General features: G+C 40.8%; 1 pseudogene; it reads left to right on the top strand.

The window, feature by feature from the left end:
* Window positions 1–14,070: 14,070 nt before the first annotated feature.
* On the top strand, window positions 14,071–14,247 carry LOC129402647 (U1 spliceosomal RNA; annotated as a pseudogene).
* The last annotated feature ends 1,133 nt before the right edge of the window (window positions 14,248–15,380 follow it).

Raw genomic sequence — 15,380 nt, 5'->3', positions numbered from 1 at the left:
GATATTGCAGAGTAACTGCAACACACTGATGAAAGCCGGTCTGGGAAAGGCAGCTGTGCATGCTGGTTCATGCTATGCATGTCACTGAAACATCAAAACTGGTATGAGAGATACGGTGAGCCTCTGGAAATGCAAAGGTGAGGGACAACAACAAGGCAACTTTTAAAATGGGTTTAGGAAGTAGCTAGGTGTCTGCCAAAGGGTAAACTAGAAAGGTGTGACTAAACCAGGTAAATTTGGTGATTAGGTGTGGTGGAGGATAGAAACTCAACTTTTGAACATAATGAAATACTGATATTGACATATAAAGCTTTATGCCTAAAAAACTGATGTCATGTGACAAAGCAATGCTACTTCAGTTAAGCATGTCTATGCATCTCCATCTCAGTGACCTAGGTATCATATATCATAAGTATCATATTACCTGATTACCATATTTGTTGCATATGTAATAGAAATTTCTTCCAAAATTAAAAATATCTACATTTAAACCAGTAAAGGTAACCCTTAGAGTCAGGCATCCTACCACACACCATTTATTTAATTATTTTCCCTAGAGCTAAGAGTATTTTAGGTTTAGGGGTTGTCTTTGATTTGTCTATTTTTAGTTTTGTTCTGTGTTTGGGGCCACATCCAGTGGTGCTCAGGGCTTAATTCTGATTCTGTGCCTAGGGATCACTACTAGTGGTGTTGGGGATCAAATTGGGGTCAGCTGAGTGCAAGACAAGTGCCTTAACCACTATACTATCTCTCCAACCTGACTAGCAGGTTGGTTTTTCATTTGTTTGTTTTAAGTTAAACCCCATATGTCTTTCTCTATGATCATAGCCAAGAATCAATTCTTCACTGCAGCTAAAAGCCAGGAGATTCATTTTTGGAAAGAGGTGAAACAAGAATCTGGAGTATGAGATGTCAGATACTAAATGCCTAATTGGGATGTCCATACTGTATAATAATAATGATGTGAGAAAGTTGCAGATCGATTTGAGACACAACACAAACACACACACACACACACACACACACACACACACATTCCCTATTGGATCAGAAGAGTTTTCATCCATCAGAAGGGTGGGCCAGTAGGGTGACGTCTTGGAGAATCTGCTTGGTCTAGTGATATATATGGTGATATATCACCATATTCCTTTCAAGGAACTGCTGAGTGTTCTTTGGGGACCATCAAAGTTTTTTCCAGCATCTCTTTCAGAACAGCACAGAAGTGGCCAACATAGGACACTGGCTAGGTGGCACTGCCTCCAGAGCCCTAGCCCGGTGACCTGCATTTGAAGCCCACAACTCCTTTTGCTCCATTCCCCTGCATCTTTACAGGGTTGATTTTCAATATAAATGCATACCCCCAATTTGTCTACTTTCAAAGAAATCAATCTGCCACAGGAACTGAGAAATAAAGGTCCAAGTACAAGAGCTTTCCAATGAAGCAAAGCAGACCTTTCTCTGGGAAAGTTCACCTAGAGGTGCCTGGAGTGCTCCCTTCAGCTTCCAATCAGCTTTTGAAAGCCACACACTTAGATACAAGACTCCCTGTCTTGCTCCACCTTTTACAAAGCTGTTAGCATAAAACAGTAGGGTCCAAAACAAAGAGGCTACATAAGGCATTATTCTTATCAAGTTAAGATATTGTACTCATGAATCAGGAGGAATATAAAACCAGAGCAACAGAAAAGGCTCTTGGAAATGGAAATGATGATATCATATTGGTAATAGTTATTTATCAAGAACTTCAACCAAAGCATTCAAAGGTAAAATTGAAGCAATTTTGCAGCAACTAGAAAAAAACAAGGAGGAATGATGAAAATAAAAGAGATACAGCAAAGAAAGCAAAATGCCTGAAGGTGACTCCAGAAGGGCCGATATGCAAACAGTCTTTCCTAGGGCCCCACTCAATCCTCCCTAGTCTATTTGCACTGTTGTAACTGAGCACCAAAAACTGGTGGCTTATGTGAAGGGGGGAGGAGAAAGACGGTCACTTTCTCCAATCCACCTTCGCCACCTGGGACCCTAGGATTACTGAGTTCTTGTTTCTCCTCACAGAAAAGAATTTTAGGAGTATGCAAGCAGTGAAGTAAAACAAATTTTATTTGGAGGTTTTTGAAAGGGAAGAGGGAGAGAAAAGTGGGAGAGTGGAGAGTAACACGCTCAAGAGAGAGCTCAGGCTTTTCCAAGGGCAGAGAGAACCCCTACACACATCCCAGCATTAGGTATGAAATCATGACAGTACATATCTCAAGCGGGGAGATGTGGGCGGCAGATGTTCCTAGGCACCACATGTGCTTGGCTATGTGGGCAGAAGCAGCACACGAGCTCAGGAGCATCTACTTAGGTAAAAGTTCTTTGTCTAGGGGATTGCCAAGGGGAGTAAGGTTGGGAGTGGTGATGGTCTTCTTTGAAATTCCTTTTCTGGCCTTTCCTTTCTGCTGGAGCTCGTCTCCAGAGGGGTCCAGCTTTCTCTGGATCTCTTGCTGGCCAAGTGAAAGTCTTATCCGGCCTTAGTTCCTGTTTTCTGCAAGCTTGGCCTTTTGCAACTTCAGAGCTACTGATGTCATTATTTCCTAGGAAATTCATTGCTTGAGGAAGGAGGCCTTTCCAATCTACCTGCCTGCCTACATCAAAGGGGAGCCTGGGAAAGAAGATATGAACTCTCTGTACCACAGATATGTGCCAAATGGGCAAGAACTACAAGGATCTGACACCCCAGTGGTCAGCCCTGGAGCCTGGCAATGAGCAGCCATGTGTGAAGTACAAGGAAGGCCTTGCTGTCGTGCTGATCACCAAAGGAGGTGCCTTCTGAGGGGGCTGTTTCAAGAAGTTCTGAAGTTTCTCTCGGAGAGAAGGATCTCCTGCCGAGGTCTAGGACTTTTACCCTGCTCTGGCAGGTCCCTTGAGGGCCTGCTTAGAGAGTCCACCCAAAGACTAGATTTGTAATAGGTGGCATCTATGGGTGAGGATGGGCCCAGAGGATGGAGCCAAAACCCTGAGTGACGAAGAACTAGTACTGGGCTCAAGGTTGGAGGAGATCACCCAGTAGGCGTGACTCTTGTCATAAGAGGAATGGGACAGAGGAAAGCTCTGTATACCCTCCCCACCCCATGTATACTAGCCCTGTCCTCAAAATGTGTGGTCTGCATGCTACTCCTGCACAGAGTCCCTAAGTTTACAGCCAAGGAGAGTGATGCTTACTGAGCCTCTTTACAAGTGCAAGAATCTGGAGGCCTGTGGTAAATTCCCCCAGTGGTAATGCCTCTTATAAAAGTTCTCTTGTTAATTAAGACCTCCACTTCCTGATTTGGAAGGTCCTTTCCCTCTTTGGTTTCTCCCAGCCCACTATGTTGGGGTCGGGAGAATTTCATATTTCACCCAGGAGAACTCCCAGGATTGTGAACCAACACTAACAGGCAGAATAAAGGATATGAAAAAGAAGAATTCCAAATAAATCATTCAAGACATTTCCACAATGAAACGCCAAGTTTTTCTAGAGTAAAAAGGGCACCTAATTAACTAAACAAAGGAATTTTTTGTATAAGATTAAAACTACCCCAATCAAGGAGGAATAAAAGGAGTTAAAGATGACTAAATTTCCAAAGATAACTAAATTTCCCGAGGCAGGCAGAGAATAGTTTCTCTATAAAGCATCAGGAATCAAAGTGCTTTTGTATCACTTAGTTTTATCAAGACATTCATATGTATAGGTGTGTGTTGGGGGGGATATGGAGTCAAACTAGAAGTGTTATGGGAACATTGATCAAGGGTCTTGGGGGTTGTGGTGAGGTAATATAAAAGCATACATTAGTCATAAACACTAACACTACTATAAACATGTTGATGAAACTGCCATAATAAGCTACATTTCTTAGTTATTTTCTCCTAATCATAAGATATCATTGTGTCCTATAAAATATTTTGTGTATTCTAACATTGATTATTGGGTTGGAGCAACACCGCAGTGGGTAGGGTGTTTGCCTTGCATGTGGCTGACCCAAGTTTGATTCCGCCATCCCTCTCGGAGAGCCGGTCAAGCTACTGAGAGTACCCTGCATGCACGGCAAAGCCTGGCAAGCTACCTATGGCTTATAGGTATTGGATATGTCAAACACAGTAACAACAATTCTCACAGTGGAGACATTACTGGTGCCTGCTCAAGCAAATTGATGAGTAACAGGATGACAGTGATACAGTGAACATTGATCGTTGGTCTATTGCAAAACCATCGATAAACCCTCAATGATTTGAATAAATATCTGCAAATACTCATGCTCTTGTATTTTCAACAAGTCAACATCATCTATGAACATTTTTTACTTTTCCTTCTCCTCCATCCTCCTAAAAAAGATCAAGGGAGAGAAATGTAAGGTGGTTGCACCTCAGAAAACAGATGATCTGAATAGACTTCTTTAAGACAAGAATTTGAGATAGTTCCTCAAAGATCAGGGCATAATTGGGCAAGTGGAGATATGGGAAGACGGAATGAGATAAACAGACAAGGAAACATCTGAATGGCGGTGATCAACTGTAGCACAAATAAGATCTTGTGCCCAGATTTATGCTGTATGGTTTACCCCAAATAAGATGAACTTATTTTAATGATGAAAACACTAGATATTTTTCTCACTCTAACTTTAATAAGTTATAGGAAGTCAGCAAAAGAGGAAACTGAACATCCATAGTAACCATTTGAGAAAGGGTATGAAAAATGACTAAATACTTATATTTTTCAGTGAACACTAAGTAAATAAAAATGTAGCACTGTAGCACTGTCATCCCATTTGCTCAAGTGGGCACCAGTAATGTCTCCATTGTGAGACTTGTTGTTACTGTTTTTCGGCATATTGAATATGTCATGGGTAGCTTGCTAGGCTCTGCCATGTGGGCAGGATACCCTCGATAGCTTGCTAGACTTTCCAAGGGGAACGGAGAAATCGAACCCGGGTCAGCCGCATGCATGGCAAACGCCCTACCCGCTGTGCTATCACTCCAGCCTGAAATAAAAATAAAACTAAAAAATCCCAAAAGCTCTCACACCCGGCAATTCACAAGAATTTCTACTAGTTCTGCACTCAGGAATTACTCCTGGCGGTGCTCAGGGCACCATATGGGATGCTGGGATTCGAACCTGGGTTGGCTGCATGCAAGGCAAATGCCCTACCCTCTGTGCTATCGCTCCAGCCCTGAGAAGAAAATATTTTTTGAAAAACAAATGGTGAGGGGTAGCAAAAATGATTAGGCAGTTATTTCTGTGAATTTGGGGAATGTGGAGGACCTTTGGCACTTCTTAATAAAGTCCTATTGGACCACTTGACATCTGTAAACCACATTTATGGACAACTTTAATAAAATTAAAAAAACAAAAATTACAACAGTGAAGAGCCAGCTAGATATGACTCTCTGTGAACACTGATATTACGGTGAAATAAGGTTGGTTTCCAATAACCTGCTGTTCCTTGGCTGCACCCTGCACACTTGGGCTCCTTCTAATGTGCTGAATGAGCCTAGAATATGATGATAGATAGCACAGACTAGTTCCATAAAAAGATGGTCTCAAACACTGGTGAAGATGCACTGGGGATTCTGAAGGCCGAGTTGCTGGAAAGATGCATAAATCCAGCCCCTGACACCCGACTGCCATCAGCTACATAGAAAAGCTGACTCTAGTGTTAGGAGAGATTTTTGCAGTCCATGTCAGCATAATTTCAGATACCATGGATAGTTGCAATATGCATCCAAGTGTCCCCTGAAGTGTGCTGGCAGGGCAATAGGTCTCCATCTTTAGAGGAGCTTCAGTCTGGGTAAGCATCGTGGCTGGACAGACTGCTAGCACCAAGATTGCCTGGTTCCTTTCTGCTTCCCCTCTGTTTATAGGACAGTAGGGAAAATCAGAAGCACATGGAAAGCAATATTTACTGACATGCCACAATTTTCTGTCAAGAGCTTTACTGGTAAAGCTTTACTGGTAAAAGCAGAAAGAAAGAAAAAGCTGAAAGACCATGCCTCTAAATTTTGCCCTGAAAAACAGATGAACTCTTTCATAGTCTCTCTCCTACTGAGATATGTTGTTTTCAAAAGGGAAAGTTATAACAAACTGTCTCTTAAGAGAGGGAAATGGAAAAATTAAAGTTTTCCCAAGTTTCTACCTTGCTAAAAGTGAGTGTGTCAAAGTGTATGATGAATACCTCATTATATTAGGAAGCCACTCAAGTGTCTTTTCCTGGGTATGAAAAGTTTTGGCTGTGATAAGAGAGAAAATGGCAACAAGAGGGAAATAAAATTCTCTGAAAAACAGAGGGTTGTTTCGTCTCATCCTGACGTGAAATCCATATCTCAGGAGACTAGAAGTTTCTCCGAAGGGGAGGAAAAGAAGACATTGGAGATAATTCTTGCAGAAAATAATCTAAGCTGAGACCCAAGAACTATTCTGAAAATATCCCATTGTAGGAAGAGGGCAATAATTTTAAGATGAGTGGCATCAAAAATTCTCTTTGATGGGTGTTTGTTCCCTGTGGTAATCACTATCATTTTTTGAAACTAAGGACAAGAACAGACTTATTAAAAAATGCTTTAGAGAATTAAAAAAATATTTTCAGAAATTTTGGAGAGGGAGTTGGGCATGTCTTTATAGAGAGAATATTATATAGTTACAGAGAATAAAGACAAATTGGCTCATTTAGATATTCAAGGAAAGGATGACATGATAGAGAACAAAGAACTTAGAGACCATTAATTATCAAGAAAATGCCAGGTGATTAATATATATTTCTACAGAAGTGTCCTTCTTTATGATTGGAGTTGTAGTTATATGCCCCAAAGTAATTCTCAGCATATACAGTGGGAAGTAGGGATATATGGAATCTAAATAGCTGGTCTCACTTTTTCTAAGGCATCAACTTCCCCATTTCTTGTCTGCAGGAATACCTAGGTGTTCAATGGCTAAGAAAGACTTAGATCAAAAGGGTCATCTTTTTCCTTGAAATTTGGGAAGATTACATGCTCAGATAACAGATAGCCTGAGTTGTTAGTAAATTCTGGGCAATGATTTAAAGGTCACAAAAACTTGGAGAGGAAAATATATAATAGGGAGAAAGAAAAGAATATATAAGGGACACTTTGTATTGTATCACAAGAATGGAGTAAGCCAAGAACACATAATCCTCTTAAGTGTAGCTGGTCTTCACAAAGACTGTATGCACAATTCCAGGTTTCCTTGGTTACGCCTTCCTAGGGATCAACATGTTATAATGAGTCGGGGGAAATTGTGTAACTGTGACTTGGCAAGATCCCTACAGGGAGATCTGGAGAAGTTTGCAAGTAGAAAAACTAAGTTTATTAGATTGGTACCCAAGAGGAAGATCAAGGTGCCCTCTGCTGACTTGGTCATAATCTTTGTAAGGAATGAAATATTTGTGGACACACAGTGCTTTGCTGCCTTAATACAGGGGTATTTTGGGGGTGTAACTACAACTCTACAAAGAAAAAGCCCCAAGCAGAGTGGGGTAGGGATTGAGGCTCAAATAGTTGCACCTCCCTTCACAATCTGCACTGAGGTTGAGGCCTGCAGAACCAGCTCCATGTTTTTCAATTTTGTTTTTGTTTTTGTTTTCATTTTAAAATCAGCTCCATTCACTGAAACGTAGAGATGTACATAGCACCTACTCAAAAAGTTTGATGAGAATTAAATGAATTACTAAGTATAAAGCACTTTGAATAACTTTTGCCACTTAATCAATTTCTTCGTGTGTTGTCTACTACTATTGTATGTTGCTATTGCTGATGTTATTATCCAATGACGTGATGAATAATAACATCAACATCACGCCATTTTCGACACTGAAGAAGAACTGTTCCTCAAACATGCGACAGTAGAGACATCGGTGATGTCAGTGTACTTGTCAACACGAACTTGGCCATGAGCATTGATTTGTTCAAATGCCTAACAACCCAAATCGGATGCTTATGTTTCAATAGGTATGGCTCATTGCTAGCAGTTTCTGTCTTCGCCATCTACGCACCAACATCTGACTACGACGAAGAAGAAATTGAGAAGTTCCACATGGAGCTGGAGAAGTTCTATAAAGAAGACCACACCTTCTACAAGGTCATTGTCGGTGATTTTAATGCCAAGATGGAACCTAGAAGGTCACCCGAAGAACTCCACATCAGGACCCATGGATGTCACCCGAAGAACTCCACATCAGGCCTAGAATGGAACAAACAGGGTGAGAGACTGTCTGAATTCCTCATTTGCCAAGGTGTCAAAAGTCAGATGGGCTGGACACGTAATGCAGTTTAGAGACAACCGCTGGACTAGAGCTGTTACCGACTGGATTCCATGGGACATCAAAAGACCTCGTGGCTTCCCACCTATGAGATGGTCAGACTTCTTCATCAAAACCCTGAATGAAAGGTTTGAGGCACTTTGTGTTCCTGGAGTGAGCAGGTGCCACTGGGCTGTACTGATGCACGACAGGGACGAGTGAAAACATTACTGGAGCCCGCTCGAACAAATTGACAAACAACAGGATAACAAGCGATACAAGTGATTATCCAATGGATGAATTTAGAGTAGAACTGAGACTCAGCTCTTCATGGGTAGGATGTCTCCAGGGACAGAGAGGGGGAAAGGTAACAAAAGCCATTGGTTGCTAAATAGAAAGATGGTCTGGAGAAGGTCCCCAAACTAGTCAGAATGCAGATCAAAGTTTTTGGCTGGAGAAGCTAGAGATCTTCACTTATCCACTCCTCAGGGATAGACTCAGGAACAATAACCCCACACTCCAAAAAACTCAAACATTAGACATTGTTGCTTAGCTACCAGTTCTTTCTGCTTAGTCCCAAGTAATACATAATATTATGGACAAGCCAGGCAGAATCTCACAGATTCTGGCAAGCTATCCATGGCATATGCGATATGCCCAAAACAGTAACAATAATGCGCCTCATTCCCCTGACCTTGAACGCAACAGAGATGATACTGGCACCCAGTCGAGCAAATAGATGAGCAACAGGATGACAGTTATGGACAAGCCAGACTTATGGTGAGCTTAAATCAGCATCCATGACCCTACAGACTAATAAACATCATGATCCTTCTCATCTTTCTTGCTCATTTCTCATAACCAGACTGCTTGTTCCCTCATGAAACTCAGATAAAATGAATTATCTCCCCAAATGTGCTGCATGCCTACGTCCCTCGTCCCTGTGACTATAATATGTTTTTTTTTTTGCTTTTTGGGTCACACCTAGCAATGCACAGGGGTCACTCCTGGCTCATGCACTCAGGAATCACCCCTGCGGTGCTCAGGGGACCATATGGGATGCTGGGATTTGAACCCGGGTCGGCCGCGTGAAAGGCAAAAGCCCTACCCGCTGTGTTATCACTCCAGCCCCTGTGACTGTAATATTTTTGAGTAAAAGAGCTTTATTCAAATGTTATCGTGTTAAAATGAGTGCCTTTTGTAATTGGGTGTACCTTCATTCGGTGACTATGACCTCAAAGACAAAGAGACATTTGTGTTTAGATACCAGAGAAAGACATGTGACTATCAATCAGACAACCAGAGTGTTGCACCTAAAATCCAAGAAATACCAGATATTGCCAAGAGCTACCAGATGCTGGAAAGAGGTAGGAAAGATTTTGAGCTTTGCAAGAAAGTCTATAGACATCTCAATTTCAAACATCTATCCCCAGGACTATGAGAAAATAAGTTTCTATTTTAAGTCACCAAATATGTGACTATTTGTTACAGCAGCCTCCAGAAACTAAGACAAACTTAATTTTGTCAGCCATCCCATTTCTTTGGGCTACCTGAGTAGCCCATGTTACCTTTGCCCACCAAGAAGCTCATTCTAACAAGAAATATCTGGAGAAAGGATACAAGGAAGTAACATACTTTCTACTCAGAATATTACCTGAGTCTCTTAAGCAAATCAGCCCACCCATTCCCCAGAGTTCTGCATAACACTTAGCTGCTATACCTCCCAGCAGCAGTTTACATAGAATAATGTTAGATTTGGGCTTTATCTTGCCCTTTGTGGGGGCCATCTGACTTACATCTGCCTACCGAAAGTAACATTTTATTTTCACCTGTTCAGAAAGTTCCATGAATCTCCGCTTCCCATCCCCCCACCCCCTCCCTACCACCAGGATCTCCAGTTGGTTTGGGGCTACATCTGACATTTCCTGGGAGTTACTTCTAGGTCAGTGCTTGGGAGATTCTGCCAGTGATGTTCAGGGGACTATGTGGTACTGAGAATCAAATCCAGAGCCTCACACATGAAAGACAAGTACTCTGTCATTTAAACATGCCCTTGACACCAGAAGATTCATTTTGGAAAGAAAAATATATCAACCTCCAGGAAGTCTTTCCAACAATTCTCCAAGTAAAGATGAAAGCACAGTCTCAGAAAGTCAAGCCAATGTATAACAGAAGAAAATAAATGTTAATGTATGTATATCTAAGTTTGTCTCCTTTTCATAATCATAATAAGTTCCTAGTGTAAAATGGAAGGAGGAATGAACAAAAATCAAAAGAATGGTTCATTTTCTTGCTTTTCTTACATTCAGTTTATGTTGTTATCAATGAACATTATGAGAAATGGTATGATGGGATGATATTAACCCAAGCTAATCTTCATTACTACTAAAGAAGGAAAACGAAAAACTGATATAAAAAAAAAGTATTCAATCAGAGTGGGAGACTAATACCCAAGAACTGTAGAAATAAGTACCAGGAGGTTGACCCCATGGCTTCGCGGCTGGCCTCACGTTCCGGGGAAAGGGCAACTCAGAGAAGCGATCACCAACTACATTGTAGTCGAAGGCCATGTGGGGGAAGGGAGTTGCGGGCTGAATGAGGGCTAGAGACTGAGCACAGCGGCCACTCAACACCTTTATTGCAAACCACAACAGCCAATTAGAGAGAGAGAACAGAAGGGAATGCCCTGCCACAGTGGCAGGGTGGGGTGGGGGGGAGATGGGATTGGGGAGGGTGGGAGGGACGCTGGGTTTACGGGTGGTGGAGAATGGGCACTGGTGAAGGGATGGGTTCCCGAACTTTGTATGAGGGAAGTATAAGCACAAAAGTGTATAAATCTGTAACTGTACCCTCACGGTGATTCTCTAATTAAAAATAAATAAATTATTAAAAAAAAACAATAAAAAAAAGTATTCAGAGGAGGAAGGAAAAAAGGAATAGGTTTAAAAAAAATAAAAGCAAGGAACCATGAAAGCCAATCTTTGTCAAATTCAGCAGCTCCAGTTAAGAACAGAAAGAAAAATCAAGTAAAAACTAGAAGAAGCCAGGGAATATTATGGTACTGAATCCTGCCTTGCACTTCTACTGATAGAGGTACATTGATGAATAATAGATTTATGGTTTTCAGAGGGGAAGGGTTGGGGAACCAACCCTTTATGAAGTGTGCTCATAGAGGACAAAGCTTCTCAGAAATTTTAATTACAGGTCTTCATCTGATCACGAATAAATGCCAGAAGTCAGTGAGGAAAGAAAATATCACTTTCATTACCAAAACTGGTTTGATAACAATTGCTTGGATCTTTGGTCAAAAAGGAGACATTACACTTTCCCCCAGGACTAGACCACTATCCTACCTTGGTTTTTTTTTTTAATTAATATTGAGGTAACACGAATACCATAGTGCAAACATGCTAAACATGTCCTTTTGTCTCTTCAACTGTACTTATGTCTTTTCCATCCCTATCCTATGGCTCTCCTAGTCCTTCTATCCTCTCCAAGTCCTCTTTACTGCTTGGTAATCTTAGGTCTCATTCCCCTGACCCTGAAAGAGTCTCCAACGCAGCATCATTGGGAAGGACGAGTAAAGAGAGGCTTCTAAAATCTCAGGGCTAGGACTAATGGAGACGTTACTGAGATTGCTTGAGAAATTTGACGATCAATGGAATGATGATGATGATAATGAATCTTAGGTCTGTTGGCAGAATCCAAGTGTTTGTTATTCTGGATACTATACATTCCCTTGCTTTGCTTCCTATAGTCTGCATATAAGTAAGATCAAGTAATATTTGTCTTCTCTCTCTGGATTATTTATATTAACATGACAGGCCCCATCTAATTCGATCCAAATTGTAGCAAAAGAGGAAATTTCATCTTGTCTTATAGCTGAGTAGTAGTCCATTATCTGTGAATGGTAAAGAAATTATGACATTTGTGCATAACAAAGTAGAGTCTTTAAAAGGTTGAAAGGTGAGCTAGAGGAGTCTTTAGACACAATTCAAAAAGGATACCTCATGGTGAGAGCTGTGTTATATATTTCAGCACCAACTGGCCTTTCTGGAGGGTACACAGATTCCTTAGTTACTTGTAGCTGTCTGCCAAGTCAATATACACTCCTCAGTCTGTAATGCAGAGAACCTCAACTTATTTCCAGCCCTCATCCCTACTGACCCTAAAAACAGAACAGGGAATTCATGAGACTCTTTACCTGTTCCCAGGAGTGGTCTTGGAGCTGGATATTCTCATGATGGCAAGATGAGGCTAACAAAGGAAGCATCATATTAATTAAGGAGGCAAAATGGGACAACAGAAACAGTACAATAGATTAGGGGCTTCCTTTGCATGTAGCCAACCAGGTTTGATCTAGGGAATGACATAGGGTCCCCTGATCTCCACCTGGAGTGATTCCTGACCTTAGAGCCAGAAGTATGCCCTGAATACTGCCTGATGTGACCCCCCCCCCCACACACAATATATCTAAACAAAAGGAGGCCAAAAGGTCCACAAAAAAACCACACACCCCATAGGGACAACAGTCTCCAATTCACTGCAATCAAGGGATTTCAAATAAAAGTTTCAAAAGCTTAGCTGAAGAAACACAATTAGGATAAGCATACACATGTGTTTATATTGGATCACAATATAAACACATGTGTACACATGTACACATACATACCACCTCCCCCCAAAAGCATTTCAAAAACTATATTTACAACTTTCTCTATCTCTGTGTAATGTAAATCTTAACTCTCACTGATAGTCTCTAAATTACTCCCAAAACTCAACTCAAAGTCCAACTCCTGTCCCCATCAATCTAATGAATTACTCTCTTTGAGAGGGTGTGACTGCTGGGGGGAAAGTCAAGAAAAGCAGTGTCCAGCTCCCTTGCCTTTGGCAGGGGGATAACATGAGCATTATAGGACCTGGTAGCATTATTAGACATGGTAAAGAACTGATAGTAAACCTGTCCATCGGGCACAGAAACAGGTCACATCATAATCAGTCGGCACTTGGATACTGTAACTTTAAGGGAAATGATACATAAGGGGCCGGATCTTTGAACAGTCTTTTAATTCAGTGTTAACAGGATTATTTTTCATCAAATGATATTATCCAAGGACCTGCTGTAATATGAGTGATGGTTGACAATTTCCAAAATACTAATGTGACTTCAGGTACTTTTAAATTAATAAAAACAGTTTTTTCTTGAATTGTGACTGAGTCAAACTAATTTTTGAGTTTTTTTTCTACAAACGTACTGTATGGTTTCACAAAGTATGGCCAAATGAATGTATTATCTGAAATAACCCAGATGAAACAAACCCAAACAACAAACTAACATTTGAGTTGAACCAAAGTTTTGTTCACTTTAATTCTCACTGAATTTCTAGATGGAAGGCTTCATAATGCTGATTCTAAACGCAGATGAGCCATCAGTTCCAAAACACACACTTTCTTTATTTATATCTCATATCTCAGCCATCTAGAGCTACTTCCAACTACTCCACAAGTCCCCAAATATTTCATGTCTCCAGTGTAGGCTCCTACAGCCTCCTTGGCTTAAATAGCCCATCCTTCTACTCCTTGGCTCCCTATCAACTCAAACACCACTCACTTATTCATTCATTAATTTATTCACTCACTCATTTATTTGCTTTTATTGAAACTTTAATTTGAAAGTGTCTATGCCAGATTGGATTCGTACTGGTTATTGGGCATCCCAAAGGTGAAAAATACACTGTACCTGCTCTTTAAAAGCTCACATTACCAAGCGAATTATAATAGACACCAAAAAAACATAGTATACATACTGACCTGGCAGGGGAGTTAGTATCTAGCTGTTATCATGAAGGTAATTTTTCTAGGGTGAGACTTATCCATGGCACTCCGGATGTTCTGACCCCAGTGATTTCCCTAAACGTGGGAAACTAAACTGCATAATTCATGGTACTGGGTGCTGTATTTCAGGGGACTGCTTTACCCTGAAAAACAAACAGTCACTGAAGCACTGTTGTCCTGTTGTTCATAGATTTGCTCAATTTGTTAGGGCGGGCACCAGTAATGTCTCCATTGTGAGACTTTGTTGTTACCATTTTTTGCATTTCGAATACACCAAGGGTAACTTGCCAGGCTTTGCTGTGTGGGCGGGATACTCTCGGTAGCTTGCCAGGCTCTTGGAGGAATCGAACTCAGGTCGGCCACGAGCAAAGCAAACACCCTACCCACTGTGTTATCGCTCCAGCCCAAACAAACAACAAACAAACAAACAAAAATACAGTATGGATAGTGTAGCCAATCAAGGAAGCTCATGGAAAATTATCAAAACACAGACAGGAATTCTTTAATTCATTGTACAAATTGTCCCCAACATTTCATGACTCTGCTTAATATTTTTCAATTTTTCTATGATACCAAATTAATATAAATCATTTTTCATAATTTTTCTTTGTATGGGTTGGCAAAGCCTGGCAAGCTACCCATGGCACATTTGATATACCAAAAAAGTAAGATCAAGTCTCACAATGGAGATGTTACTGGTGCCTGCTCAAGCAAATTGATGAATGGGACAACAGTGCTACAGTGCAGTGCCATGGATTAGCAGTATTTGATATGATGATCCCTAGGGATCATCATAAGTATTTCCTTATGATGATCCTTAGTGACAGTGGTACAGCTCCCAGTAAGCCATTGATCATGAGGCTAATCAAGTTTTTACCAGCAATTCTCATCAGATAAAAAAAATTCTATTACTCAAGCAACCCTGTCATCCAGGAATAAGTTATTTAATAAATTAATTATAGTTTCATGCTTGAAACAGTCTTCAGGTTCCTTGTGCTTCCAGCTGTGTAACTTTATTTTTTTAAGATCTATACTTATTTTATTTAAATTTTTTCAGTGAACTAAAATACACATCTCTGTTATTGTGAATTGAGTATTTACATAAAAGCAATGCAAAGAGTATAGTGAAAACATTTAAGGACCCCAGACCAGATATTGCTGATCAAGAAAGAAGAAATGACCAGTCTTCTGTTCTCAGGCATTCGGGTTTTTTCCAAATTCTAGCTATTGTAAACAGTGCTGCGATGAACATACAGGTGCAGATGTCATTTCGACTAT

The sequence above is a fragment of the Sorex araneus genome, chromosome 2, assembly GCF_027595985.1.
Source record: "Sorex araneus isolate mSorAra2 chromosome 2, mSorAra2.pri, whole genome shotgun sequence".
Taxonomy (NCBI): Eukaryota; Metazoa; Chordata; class Mammalia; order Eulipotyphla; family Soricidae; genus Sorex; species Sorex araneus.
Note: the sequence above shows the minus strand (reverse complement) of the source record. Positions and strands in the feature narration are given on the sequence as shown.